The sequence below is a fragment of the Haliaeetus albicilla genome, chromosome 25, assembly GCF_947461875.1.
Source record: "Haliaeetus albicilla chromosome 25, bHalAlb1.1, whole genome shotgun sequence".
NCBI classification, from domain to species: domain Eukaryota; kingdom Metazoa; phylum Chordata; class Aves; order Accipitriformes; family Accipitridae; genus Haliaeetus; species Haliaeetus albicilla.
Window position 1 is genome coordinate 12,086,235 of NC_091507.1, and position 14,654 is coordinate 12,100,888.

A 14,654-nucleotide genomic window follows, 5' to 3' on the forward strand; every position below is an offset into this window, starting at 1 on the left:
TAATCACGCTGGGCTCCCTTTTATAATGGACCGAAATAGGCAATTTTAGGCTGTGACTCATCCGACATAACATCTACTTTAGGATGAAGTGCATCATGCTCTAGAGCTGTTCTTTTTTCTTTTCCTTTTTTCTTTTTTTTTCTCTCGAGGCAGCTAGGATTACTAAATTGGGCAGAGAGATCTACGCAGCTCCCTCCCCTGTCGACCTAGAATACATCCAGGTCACAAGAGTTCCTCTTAGCCTCCAAATACATAAGCTTTGCTTCAGCTTTTTCATACACCCAATTTGTGGTCTGGTCACTGCTTTGCTATGACTTGCAATATGTTCACTGGTGAAGTCCTTCAGGAGTGATCCCACAATGCTCTCTTCCTACATCTCCCCATCATTCTGCAGACGTTTCTCCTCTGTACTGCCAGGAAGCTGAGCAGGACATCATAATATCTCCTGTGCCTTGCAAATGTCTGCAGCCTGCGAGAAACATTTGTATTTGCCTAGGGCTGCCTTCTAGTCCTACTTTGCTTCTCCCTCCATGTTTTCATAGTGTCCAGCTGACACCTGGTTAGGTGGCAGTTAAGCACAGTCCCATCCTCAAGTTGAACAGGAAGAATACAGCAAACACTGTAGTTTTGGGAGAAGAAGCCGTATTTCAAAGCCACATTCTGCGTGAGACCAATCCCAAGTGAGCCCTGCAGAACGCAGGAGGAGCATTCTCGTGGAGAGCTCATTTATTGGCACCTGCAAGAGAGCGTGAGCGAGGCCTGTGTGTGCCATTAGTGCTCCCTGTGCAAGCTGAGAATCCCATTTTCTTGAACCTCGCTAGAATTTCAAGTATATCTGCAATGCTGATTACCCATAGATATATTACTTCCAAATTCCCCTACCAGGGCCTCAACTGGTAGCTTGCATCACTACATCATTTATCCAGGTACTGGAGGCTAACTAGGTTCCGGACAGCAGTAATCACTTGTTTATGCATTGCTATGGCATTGGGGCGATAGATGCCTGGGGCAAGCTCATGACACAGATCCATAGGAATTTGCTCCCTCCTGCAGAAATGCCGGCACCAGACTAAGACCCCACTGTGGTGTGTGAACCTGCTTGCTCCTGAAGAGCTGCTTTGCATGTGGGGTAAAGAGGCAATCACAGCATGCATCATGCTGTGCAAATATGTGATACCCTCTGCTCTTGGAGATCCCTGAGGATCCCTGCGAGTCCTAAAGTGTTCCTTTCCCCATCAGTCTCTCTGCATGAGGGCTTCAGCTGCAACTGGGAGGCTGGGTTGTTTCACCCTGCTATGAGATGCCTATCTGAGCAGTGCAGAGGGCTGTCGAACCATCACTCTAATGTGAGGCAACAACTTCCATCTTTCAGAGCTGCAGAGAGCAGAAGGCAGTATCCATTGCTGCTGTGCCAACTGCTGAGCAAGGCGATCATCCCCACGCTTAGAAAGGCTCTACTTTTATATCCACTGCACAAGGGTGCCTGCAGTAGCTCCCCAGACTGCACACTGGTCCCACAAACTGGAATGTAGAGGAGTCTGTCCTGAGCAATAAATTGACTCAGTCTGGATGGAAAAGGAACAATCACACAGGCTGAGCCGGAGGAATGCTGTGCTGACAGACACCTTCTCTTCCCCGAAAGGCAAAATTAGAAGATGCAGGAAAGCATGGGGTGGGATGCCCCTCCCAAGAGATGTCCAAGGGACTTTGGATCACAAGGTTAATTTAACTGACCAGGATTTTTCACTCTAATATCATGTAGGAGCTTTTGACATTCTTTTCTAATCCTCCAGTCACTTCCCTTATTTCTTACAATTTGTTTTGTTGTTGTTTTTTTTCTAAAGATGGAAGCAGCTATGGTCTAAAACACTTTTGGAGAAAAGGGAAGAAATAAAAGCAGAGGGATGGATTGTAATCTATTGCTGGTTTCAGAAAAAAACCCAGCAGTTCTATTACAGGAAAGGAATCTGTAGTGCAATATCAAAAGATAAATTTCTTTGGGAAAGAAATTACTCTGAGAGGGATGAATATTCTATTGCATGTGTGAGATTGGTGTTCATCCAGGAGAAAAAAGGGCCTTTTATAAGGTCACATGAAACATTTTCGGCAGTAGAAAATGTTACCCATTTACATTCCACAGTTTTCTCTTCTTTTAAATATTTTCTAGTGCAGAGAATGGTTTCAGGCTAAGAGAGCTCATTCACTAGAATTACTTTTCTCTTTGGTTTGCACACTATGTATAGGCAAAGGTGTAGTTCTGCTATCTGCTAAATCTGAGCAGTATTTAATGACAAAAGCAGCCCAGCTGAAACAAATTTTCTCCTTTGCGGAGGAAGAGATAATTCAGTGAAAAAGTGGCAGAGCTCTAACAAAAGGCTCAGTCCTGAGAGATGCTTAGCAGTCTGGCACTGATCCCCAAGTTTGAAAACTGCGGACCTAACCGTGTCTGTACTTTCAAGGACTTAGGCACACTGCAAGAGCAAAACACCCCAGATCCTGCAGGATACAGGCCCAAAGGAGAAGAAGACATAACCTGAGCACAGCTTCTGGGAATGACAGGCATTTATGAAATGCTAAGACAGCGGGTGAGGTAAAAAAGTTGACCTCAAGAAGTACCCAATTTATGTGCAATTTGTGTGTGAGCCAGGCAGTTTTTAAATAGATAATAACTGGTGAGGTAGCTCTATTCCAACCAGCTGGTATCGCGTTCTTCATCTTTAGATATAGGCTGGAAGCAATTAAAATTAATCCTATCATACATGCTACATGGAAGATTTGGGAGCCAAAAAGATTGCTTGGTACTTGCTGTAAAGTCTCTCTTTTTTTTTTTTTTTTTTTTTTCTGTGGGGGAGAGTCAGGATATTCCTTATCTTCTTTTAAACATTAACACCCTGAAGTTTTCATATTCTTGCGGAGTCCGGGATTTTTCTTTCTGACTTCAGTGTATTAGACACTATGTCTTGACTTCCCTGCCAGATTTGAAAATGATGACAACAACAATAATGATATTTGAAATCCAAGACTTTATTTTTTCAAGGATACTTCTCACTGTCTATTTCTGGAACTTTTAAATTCTCTCATTTTTTAAATTAATTCCTATCTTGATAAAACTGGAATGATAACCACAAAGAATTGTAAGACTACCCCATATCCATAGAAGTCTATCTGAATTTTTCAATTTCATTGGCCATTTAAGTAAGCTGCTTTCCGTGACCATTGACTACTTATTGCTTTGCAAACATTAAAACCTGACCATTTTGGGTCAGACCTTCATGGACAGCAATTATTCCCCAAGAGTGGCTAATCCTGGATGCCCTGGGAGGAGGACCAGGACATATTGGACATTTTATCTGATCTTCAGCCGCTCATAGCTGAGGGGCTTCCTACAGGGATGCTTCCTGGCATGGTTTCTTGGCCACCAGCCCTCTGAGGAGGACATGGCTCAGGACTTCCCTAAGCCTAGCAATCCTCAAAAAAACTTGTACCAGAAGTTTTCTGGAGGACTCTTCCATCTAATTTATCTTTGAAAGGTAGTATCCTTACCAAAATGAAAGCCAGGAGCCATTGCATGATGTGACTCAGAACAGATGCACATTTCTTGATCTCTCTGGGGCAGTCATGCTGGAGAAAAATGGACAGGATTAAATTGGGGTTTTGTTTCTTGCTACACATCTGCCTGTCAGCCAATGAGTCACGAGCTGGTCAAAAGCTGAGGGGATGTGGTGGCTGGAGCTGCTTTTGAGACACCCTTTTCCCATGCTCAGGATCGACAAAAGCAGCTAATGATTGTCGCTGTGTTGAGCCATGAGCATGCACATGGGTGTCCTGCACCCCTTTTCCCCCAGAAGCTGGGGCAATAGCTCCTGGTCAGCTCCATGCCTGGTGCTGCATGTGCAGGGGGATGCGTTGGCTGCCGAAGCATCATTTTTCTCCTGAACACCATCAGGCTCTTTGGGGAAAGGCAGGGGGCACATGGAAATATCCCATGATCTGTGGGCTGCCAGCTGGACCACTGTGAACAGAGGCTGATATTGCCCTGTGAGCACAGACAGAAAGAGGCCATCCCTCCTTCTGTGGGAAGCAGCAGAACGATAATTCTCTTTTCCTAATAAGGAGATTTTGCAGAGAATTTTAGTTTAGCCCATTTTTGTCGCACATAGCTATTTAATTGTGTTCGTCTCTTAATTAAGTTCATCTGCCAGGATTTACCCAGAGAACTGTATCTAAGAGCTCTTTTGTTGACTGCAAACACTTGTCTTTGAGAACATTTTTTCCTAAATTTTTGGGTTTGCTCTGTCTGGATTTATCAGTCAGAGTTGTCAAAGGTTTAGGACAGGATTTCTGATTCATTTAAGGAAGGCTTTGAAATATGTAACCTGCAAAGTTTAAGTTTACATAATGATATTAGAAGTTCCCACACACCCCTCCCCCTCCAAAACCCAAACAGCACAGCAACAACAGATCAGAGGGGGATATAGATTTGCTGAGCTTCATAATAGCTACCTTAGTGAACCTGAACCCAAATTCCATAACTTGAGATGATTCATCGTCTCGCAACAGAGTCATCCAAAACTTGGCTTTGTGTGGCTGCAAGGGAAAATTCCACAGCTTTGACATCTCTCTGATTTTGTTGTGCTTACACAGTTAATTTTTAAAAGGCAAAACAGATGCTACTTTGAGAAAAATCTGTGTAAAGAAATTAAAGGAAAAAAAGATGATTGCTGATTGAACTAGAACAAAGGGAACAGTATGCAGAAACAATTTTTTGGACTTTTTATACACTGCAAATATGTAAGAGCTCACACTGCGTTCATCAGAAGAAATACAGAAATAAGAATGATCCCTTACACTGGTAAATCTTTTTTTTCCTTTTCAGAAAAGTTTTGAGAAACCACATCGGTAACTTTAATTTCAAATGGTTGCTCTTTCTTAGGTTTTTGGAAAAGAGTCTTCTATGTAAAAAAAAAAAACAAACCCAAACTTGCCCCCAAATTATATTTAGTGTTTAAGTATATACTGTTATGAGATATAGCACATGCGCTCCTGTCCTTGTATTTCAGTATTCATACTCATCACCTCTCATTTTCTTTTTCCTGGGTCATGAAGAATTATCTGCACCTGTCTGGCTTCAGGAGAACTGCTGTCATTATTTATAAGATGTCTGCATCTTCCTTATATTTACCTCTACAAATTATAGGTAGTGGAAACCCAACATGATGGACAACAAGGCAATTGCTACAATGCAATTTCTCAGTCTGTGTCTATTAGGAGCAGCCTACTCCTGGAACACCAGGTCCAAATTTCCGTTGAACATTTCCAACAAATACATAAATGGTTCCAGACATTCGGGGTAGCGAAACATCTCTAATCCTGAACAGCTGGGAGACAACTCCCCAGCAATCTTAAATAAATCTTCCCCAAAGCACAAGAAACAGTCAACCTCATACTGCAGGTCTTGAAGCACCTAACCAGGAGACTGAAGCTCTCCAAGGTTCACTGTGTCTGTGGAGCAAGAGGAAGTGGCACAGCCAGGGAGACGGATCCCTGCATGCATTTTCCAGCCACGTTGTTCTGGAGAAGCCTCTTCACCTCCCTGTGCATCTGCTTAGTGTTATAAATCCTGTGGGAATTGTGGACGTAAGGACTGTCTACGTATTTGTACAGTGCTTGGTGAAATGGGTGGTCCTTTTTGATGTTAAAGGTAGTGGGCAACAGGGTTGAGAGACAATAAAGAAAAGAAGATGCCAGTAGGTGATGGCTAAGGAGGAGTTCAGTTCCTACCTGGACATTCCCAGCTTACCCGTAATAAAGTGATTTTTTTTTAATGTGTACATAAATTCCTAGGCAATCATTCAAGCAAGCGGCCTCATAAAGACAAAGGGCCAAGTGCAGTACTGCAGTAAGCAGGCATGTTGGCAGCAGGAGAAAAAATAACAAAAGAAAAAGGGAGTTGTATCCATTTACACAGACTGAATTTTCTCTACAGAATAAAAGGCGTTGCTAGTCTGTGGCAAATGACACTGTCCTTGTACCTTAAGCAACCACAGTCCCAACAAGTCTCTGAAGAGAACTCCAGAAAAATGAAAAAAGCAAGTGTCAGACATGGTCTTTTAAGGAGATTATTTTTCCAATCGATCTTTTATGTAGAGGGAAACTGATTCTGTCCCATCTCAGTCTTAGAGTTTGTTACAAGATTTGCCATTTTTCTAGTCTTCAGTGAACAGAATAATAGTCTGCTTTTTGCTTCACCTTGGAGTGAAATGCTGAAACCTAGAATTATTGCCACCAAACCGATGGGGATATTTCTCATGAAGATGAAAAAGCAAAGACCTAATAAATGAAGAACATTTGAGAAGAGAAGGTTAAAGCAGGCCCTGCTGCACTGTGTTTGGCATTACTATTTCAGCAATGTAGGTGGTTTTGCAAACTAATATTTTTTTTGTGTGTTTCAACTGCTGCAAAGCCTCTGAAGGGGAGGGTGCATAGTGTTCATTGTTCACCACAAAGGACCTACCTGACGCGGGTGCAGTCTGGTCACAAACCTGGCCATACTCCAGAATTTCAGAAATCCCACAGCTCTGTCTTGGCCAAAGGGGTGCAGTAGCGCCAGGTTTTCTCTGTGGCTTCAGCATCACCCTTTCTTGGGGGGGGAGGGGGTCTGTCCCCACTGGGACTGGCTGGTCCATCACAGTAACCATCCTGAGACTGGGAGGCAGCAAGCTCAGGGGTCTGGTCTCTGGCTCGGCTTTCCCCCTTCTCTCTGTACACTAAAAGATGCTGGTGGATAACGTCACCAGTGACCTTGCATTTGTGGTCAAGGGCTGCAACTGGTGCAAGTGTGTGAAAATCAGGATGAAGGGCAGAGAGGTGGGGTCCCAGGACAGCCCGTGCAGTATAGCTGCACCCAGGTACTCTGGATATACCCTGGGTGCCTACTTAGCTGTTCCCACCTAACTTCCTTGCTTGGTGCTTCTTCTCTTACTGAAATGAATAATCTGACTCTCTGTGGTGACACAGTCTCTGCTACATGAATTAGCCATTTTTTTTCAGTGTCTTTTTGGCTGAGCAAAGAGTCTCAACGGAGGAAATGGAATTGTTTTTGTGTGTGTGTGGTGTTTTTGGTTTTTTTTAAAGCCGAAAGCATATTTTATTCCTTCAATTTCTAGTCAGCTTAAAGTTTTCTTTCAAAATTAATATATGGGCAATGTTGTCCCCTGAGACCAAACATGAACAAACCCAGCAGAGAGTTTATCATAAAGTCAGCAGCCTGTGAAAACCAATGCTCTTAATAGAAATTTATAGATTTTAAAACCAGAAAGTACATTGTGAATGCATAATATGACCTCTTGTATAATATAATCCATAGGCTTTTACTTAAAAATTCTCACCCGCCTTAACTACACCCCATCCTTTTGAAAAGATAGCTGGTCTCACTTCAGCAATTCAGATTTAAAAACATACTCTGGTATTTGGGTTTTTTTCCAATGGGTAATTACTTTCACTGTGTCAATATTTTGCCCACTTCTGTCGTGAGTTTGTCATAACTGTGATACACATCAGTCTGTTCTGGAAAGAGTCTTCTCATAGCCAAGCTCTTCTCACAACTGATCAGCTCATACCCATAAACAAATAATTTCCTCCTCTTATCCTTCAGAGCAGCCAGAATGAGCTCCCTCCTGTTTGATGGAGGAGCTAGATTTTAAAGACCTTGAATCATTCTTGTTGCTGTGTAGTGGGGTTGGTTTTTTTATTTTTTTAGCTGGTGCGTCAGCATCTTGTTCACTTGCAGAGAAAGTGTTCTTTTCTCTTTTGGTTCAAATGGTCAAAAAGTATGTAGAGCATGTTTTGTGGGCCCAACCATCCTTGAGAATACTGATGCTGGCTAGCAGATCTGCTTCTTTTCACCAAGACCTTTTCTATTTTTTCCTGCACATGAGTAATTCCTTCAATCAGTGAAAATTTGGGGTGGGTAAATAATAAAGCAAAGACATACAGGGCCGTGTGCAGGGGAGGTCCTTTCCTTTATGGTCGCTGGAGCTATCTGTAACCCATACGAGTTATTCAGGTGCGCACGGTGCATTTTCTTTTTAGACATCTTCATGTCCTGGTGTCACAAGCAGTAAAAGTTGTCTTTGGATTTGGGGGGAAGAATTCATTGACTGTTTCACTGTATTTTGGAGCTTGTATGCCAAATTTAGATGGAAGAACTTGAAGGGCCTCCACATTATCTGTCTCTGTAATCAACTTGAAAGCAACAGAAGACACAGACTGGTTTCTTTATGGATGTGCATTACTTTTGGCAAATGACAGATTTGTAGAGCTACTTGCCACCGAATGGATGGCCCCCGATGAAAACACCATTCTCCGGCTAGGAAAAATCGTATCAGCTAGCTGATTTGAAATTTGCTATGTAAAACTGGTTTGAACAAAACCAACAGATTCAAGCAGCTTCAGATTTTGTGGATATTTAGATCCAATTGGGAATTTGCAGTCGAGGCCTCTCACTGATAACAAAGAAGGTTGCAGAAGTGTTCGATCCTCAGCACAAGCTTACATGTTACAGTCATGAGAACAAACATTGCGTTTCAGAGGATGCCTGTTACAGTGGTGCTGAGAGTGGATTTCTGTGTAAACTGTAACTAACCCTTTCTAAAGAGAAAGCAGCAGCAGCAGCATTTGTTTGTGTCCATCTATTGAAACGTATCCTGAAAAGAAGAATTCAGCAAGGTGCAAGCACTTGTCATTCTGTTTTATACTCCAGCCCTCATTTCCAGGTGGTTACGCTAGAAAAGCAAATTAGGGAAGACAGTCCAGTGACGATGAGCTTGGAGTGAAGAGGAGCAGAAAGCACAGTCCTGCCAGCACTTTGTGGAAACCAGCAGAAACTTGGAGCAGTCCAGAGTTTTCCCTTTCGTGGCTGATCAAGAGGCATTCTTCACTTTATTGCTTTAGCTTTTATACTCTCTTGCCCTTCCTCCATCTCCTTGCTAGTCTTTGGAACTAGTTACTGGTGTGTGGGGAAAGGGTAGCCCCCAGTCATTGGCAGATTAATCTGCATTGTCTCTGAGTGTACTTCACCCTTCTGAAGGACCAGGCCTCCTCCCACTTTTCTTTTTAGACTTTGGTGATACTTTTTCTTATGATTGTATGTATCACTTTAGACTGTTAATGAATGACAACCAAATGTCATTTAGCTCTACAGCAGCTTTACAGAATGTCATGTTTTTATACTAGATTGTCACATCCTTATTGGGGGTGAGCAGACTATTACTTCACTAGAAATCTCAGTGATTTCATTAGGACCACTGGTAGAGCAGCCCCACTGACAGCTCAGCCTCCTCCTTGCTCCTGGTGAGGCAGTTTTTAGAATGAATGAGGACCCTTTGATCTCCAACATCTCACACTTGGTAAAACAGCAATGTCACCAAAGCTAGCAGGATGAGAGTTTGAGCTTTTGTTGGAGTGTTAAGCGGGCCATTGTTTCACATTTCCTACTTGGTTCCTTTAAAAATTCCATTTGATCTAACTCTACTGCTAGTAGTCCAGAAATAAAGCAATTCCTTGGGGCATGAACGCTATTGAGACAAAATAACACCAATATTTGTCTGCTTTCCCTCCCTGGTATCCAGCATCTTTGCCAGCTCATTTTTCGTCAAAGAGGAAATAACCCATTTCTGGAATTCAGATTTTCCTCACTTCTTGGAAACAGGGAGTATCAAGTGTTCTAAAAGTAATGTTTCCCTTTATGTTAAGAAACCTTCTTAAAATAGTGTTAAAATAGCTGCCACTTTTGAAAGGTTTAAGTTCCCTGGGGGTGTAATTCTGCTGACACTGATGGCATCTGCCAGCAGAAACTCTGGTTCTGCAATTTCTTCTGCAAGCTCCATTGCCCTTTGCTTGATAAGGAAAGCTGCATGAAGTAGGTCCAAACCCAGCCATGAATGTCTTTTTCTGTGCTTTTCTCAGGCTGTGCCCAGCGTTCAGGCAGATCTGATGCTGCTCTGACAGGGGTTGAACTACTCTGGTTAGTGGAGTCATCACTCACAGAGGAGGGAGAGGGTAGTCCTGAAAAATATTGGGTATGGAAGAAGACAAATATTTGATCATTCTCCTATGGAACCAACCCCCCCTATAAAGCAACTATATATCAAAAAGAAAAGCTCTCTCACATTACCAGAAGAGAGGTAAAAGGCTCATAATTTGTACTGAACGAATCACATGCAAGTGAGTCATTCATAATTGCTTTATAAAAATAGTGAATAAACGCTGTCTTATTCTGTACTTGATTAAGCACGTGTGTAACTTTAATCAAAAGAACCTGTCTTGTGAGCATAAAGTTGCAGCAGTAAGGCTCAGGAAGAACAGCACCTTCTGGAAAATATGAATCCCACAGCCAAAAATGTCTTTGGGAGATGCAGTTCTCTTAAAGCATATCTGCTGCAGGAGGATTTGCTTCTGTGCAGAGAAAAGAGCTTGTGCTTGCCTGTCTTTCTGTAAGAGCAACTGGCTCCCAAGTAAGCATGGTAGAGACAGGGATTTCATCTATCTAAAAGTGAATTTCTTCATACATTCTTTTTAATCTACCTGGATACTAGATGGGAAAGATGGGCCAATTGTGTTTTCTCTTTGACTAGTTACATCTTTGCTCATAAAGCTTTTTTCTCTCTGCAGTGAAGATATCAGCTAAACTCTGAACACAAAGTAAAACCAAGCCAAACACTTGGATACAATACAGTAGAAGGGGAAAACCTGTGCCATGCTGAAATTTCATAATCTCATTTTTTTAAGGTAAGTGCAGCCAGTTTTCTGCCAGGGCAGTTCACCGTCACTAAAACCAAATTCAGTCCAAGGAATAATTTTCTTTTAGACAGACTCAAATAAAAGTCAACATGAATGTACAATTTTGGCTTGAAAAATAGTTTCTTTGACATGTATTGCCTGAGAGCACCAAGCAGTCTTCAGTTCACCCACCTACAGCTCTCCTACTGACAGGTGAGCAAATTCAGCACTCCCCCGATCAATATTTCAAGAGGTTGCATGTGAAAAGAAAGCCTCAGAAAGCTTCTTGCAAAGTGGAGCACAAGGTGTTAGCATGGAGGCTTAACAAGTCATAGACGCAATCCCGATGGGGGCTGCCGCTCAGCCCTGCCTTTGAAAGGCTGAATAGCCCTGTATTGCCTATGTCTCATTCACTTGATGGGTTCCCCCTTCCGGACCTCTGCAGGTGGAGGTCTGCCTGATGCATTTATGCACTCCAGCCCCTGGGTCCCTGTCAGGATCCAAACTTGGACAAGTAAATTTATGTGCCCACACACAGGTGCCTTCTGCAAGGGTGGCAGCTCAGCTCCTCTTGTTGGCAATAGAGATCTCCTCAAGGCAGTCTGAGGTCTGTCCAGTGCACCCTAAAAGAGATGTCTACATCTTGTCATTGCAACTGCTCTTCAGACCTGTATGAAAACACCTAAATTTAGGTGTGCTAATCTGTGAGGTATGTCCTGGCTGCGGTGGCAGTTGGAGAGGGCAGGCTGCTGTGACCGCTCCTCCTGCTCCCAGTGCAGGGACACCAGGGCTGTCCCTTCCCACAAGAGCTGTTGCAGGTCTGTGTCCTCCCCCCGGGGGAAGGAGATATTCCAGCAGTCTGTCCTCCTGGGCTGCTGGTGTCTTCCACCCCAAAATGCCTCTGACTACTTTTGCAACATAATTTTGGACATCAAGAGGACACTCAAAGCTACTTCTTACAAGGGGGCAGGCAGGACAGTGCAGACGCCTTGTCGTTGCTCTCAGGATGAGAAGCAAATGATAAGCAAATGCAATATTCAAAATACTAGGGGTTCATACCTTTAAGGGCATTAAAGGTATTTTTCTGTCAATCCTTTGCCCAAGAACATTAGGCCCAGGGCTAGCTCACCTAGCTCTTGGGGATATCCAAAATGAGTGAACCTAGTAGGCCAGATCTGGTAAAGCAAACCACTCCTCCAGGCCGGGTGAGTGTATTTAGGACCATGACAGCACTGGTACCAGGCAGAAATTCAAGTTCCTTGCCTGCCACCAGTGCTGTTATAACACAGTCTCGCTAGTCTTCTGTGTGTCCCTCAGGCACTATGCTGTCTCCTAAGAAGATGTGGGCAATCCCCTTCTGCTCCGGGGCTCAAAGAAAATGCTAGCTGCTCTGGCAGCTCCTCTTGGGGTGGCAGACTTGTGGGGATTAATTGGAGGAGTAATTAATTTTTTAATTAAACGTGTTTGCTGCCAAGGAAAATGTTGTGCACGGCAGCCCCCCGGAAGGGCTATTCTGTGCTCCTGGAGCCAGTGCATCTGGCTGACTGGGATGGTGCCCTTCTCCTGGTTTGTTCCTGCTGACAAGATCAAGCTGGGATCTGGGCCTTCTTCTGGCGCTGGGCACCGTGGCAGCTCTGATTAATGCTGTTGTCACCTCCGGCATTGATTCTTTCAGCTGTCCTCATCCCCTTCTCCTGCTTGGCCTACTTCAGGAGATGGCTGCTCAGCAAGAAAGCTGCCATCTCTCTCACACGAAACACATGACCTACCCAGCCATGGTCTGTTCCACAGAGACATGTTTTGCACCTGGTCTGTGGTGGGGTGGCGGTAGTGTGGTGCTTCACCCTAGGACTCGGCAGGGCTGTTTTACCACTCTGCTGGGCACCCACCCCACGTGGCTCATGGCTGGTTCACCCACTGTGGGCACCACGGGTGGTCAGTGCTCACCTCCAGAAATGCTACTCACTACTTGCTAAAAATGGCTATTATTTCCTTAAATACTGTAGTCTGAATAGTAAACCCACCATGCCCTTTCAACACAGGGTACACAGGGATCCACGTTCTTGGTGCAGCATGGTACAGCTCCGAGGAGTTGCACAGAAGGGGCTGAAGGGTGGAAACAGGCTGAGAGGAGGGGAGTCATCACCGGTCCACCCCCTCCAGCGCCCAAAGCGGTGAAGGTCCAACTCTGCCTTTGCTTATGGACGTTACTAAATGGGGATGTAGTGGTAAATTATCGGGAAGCTGTGGTATGCATCTGCGTGTTGTTAAGTGTCTTTTTTATAAATGGTCCAAGACTGACTCCTGACATTGCCCGCTGCGGTAGGAAGACGATGAATGTGGTTGGGCAGCTAATGGCCTCAGGCAGATCTGAGCCAGGCTCAGCACACTGCCCCGTTCTCCCCTGCCTGGGGAGAAGACATTTCCACCTGTGATCTCCCCTCGGTCCTGGGGCCTGTGGCACAGGCTGGCGGCAGGACTACGCCAGCCCAGGACTCATCCGAACAGGCACTGCTGGTGCATGATAAACATGGCACACAAGCGTCCTAAGCTGTACTGGTAACAAGACCAACTGTGCTAATGAGAGAACAAACCCAAGTATGAACAACAGGCACAGTCTGACTACAGGTTGCATCCCTGTGAGTTTTACCAGTGTACGTGTACTCCTCTGTAAAATTGTCCTCTTTGTTGGTCCAGGGACAAAAGAAAAAGAAGTTCTTACAGTGGCCAGAACACGCCCATTTGATTGAAAGTATAACATGGTTTTAGTACAAACTATAGCCTTCAAGTAAAAGAGTGATTTTTTCACCACTGGATGGCAGAATCTTCCTCTAGTCTAATAATATAAAAGCAGAACAATTTGCTAAAATTAAAGCGAAATTGGAACCATCATAATCAATCTGGTGTCTGATCAAAGTGGAAGGATCTGCTGGAAATGTAATTGCAGAGGCAAAAGTTATATTTTTTTTAGAAACTCCTTTCTGACTACAACATCTGACCTTTTAATATCTGTCCTGTTCACATGAATTACAGGGCACTTGCTCTTCTGCAGATTTGTCAGTGTCGCCCAACGTTGCCTACCTTGTCAATGTGATGCTTATGTCTACACTGAGTATTTTTTCTCTTGAAGCCCATATTGTGTCATGACTAAATTTCTGAATTACAGAAATCACCACACACTTGGGAGATGCATTTAGAAAGATGCTGTAGTAGGTAATATTATAACCTCTTAAAAATACAAATGTAATAGTAGGTACAAGTGCTAAAGCTCAAGTAATATAGTGATTGGACCACCAATGGCAATATTTTAAAAGAAAAAATAGATATTGAATTTCAGTTGAGAGGATGTGGTATTTTTAAATCATTGTTGGAACTTTTCAGGAGTTACTTTTACATAGCGAAAGATAAATGTCTAAATCCACCATTTCTTCTTTTACTTACAGTATACACTGAGCAGCTTCATTGGACTGTGCCTGAGCAAAAGGAGAATAAGGAAATGAGCTAAGGCTTCACCATTGGCAAGTGGGAAGACAAACTTTGTCCTTAACCTCAGAGGGTTTGGTATGACTTTCTATCAAGCAGAGACTGTTAGTTTCTATTAGCAAAGACCATTAAGTAATTCCGAGTATTTTTAAGAATCTAGAACTCTGATTCTTTTCTAAGATCTACTTCCATGGGATTGTATACCCATGTGAAGATTTTCACAGAGGTTTGAGTAACATTCAAAATGAAGCAAATCTCGTACCACTTGGCAATCATTATTTTAAGAGGACATTTTTTAAATGTTCAAATGAAAACAATTTACCCAAATGGTTACCCTTTATATAGAAAACAAGAAGTTTGTGGATAGATCAAAAAGGACAAAAACCAACGTG

At 43.4% G+C, this 14,654-nt stretch overlaps 1 long non-coding RNA gene across 1 annotated transcript; it reads left to right on the top strand.

Annotated features, from left to right (window-relative positions):
- Positions 1 to 2,201: 2,201 nt before the first annotated feature.
- Positions 2,202 to 14,381, top strand: LOC138681939 (uncharacterized). Its single transcript, XR_011322168.1, has 3 exons — positions 2,202 to 2,585; positions 10,672 to 10,788; positions 14,223 to 14,381. It is a non-coding gene; the product is annotated as an uncharacterized lncRNA (long non-coding RNA).
- Positions 14,382 to 14,654: the final 273 nt, after the last annotated feature.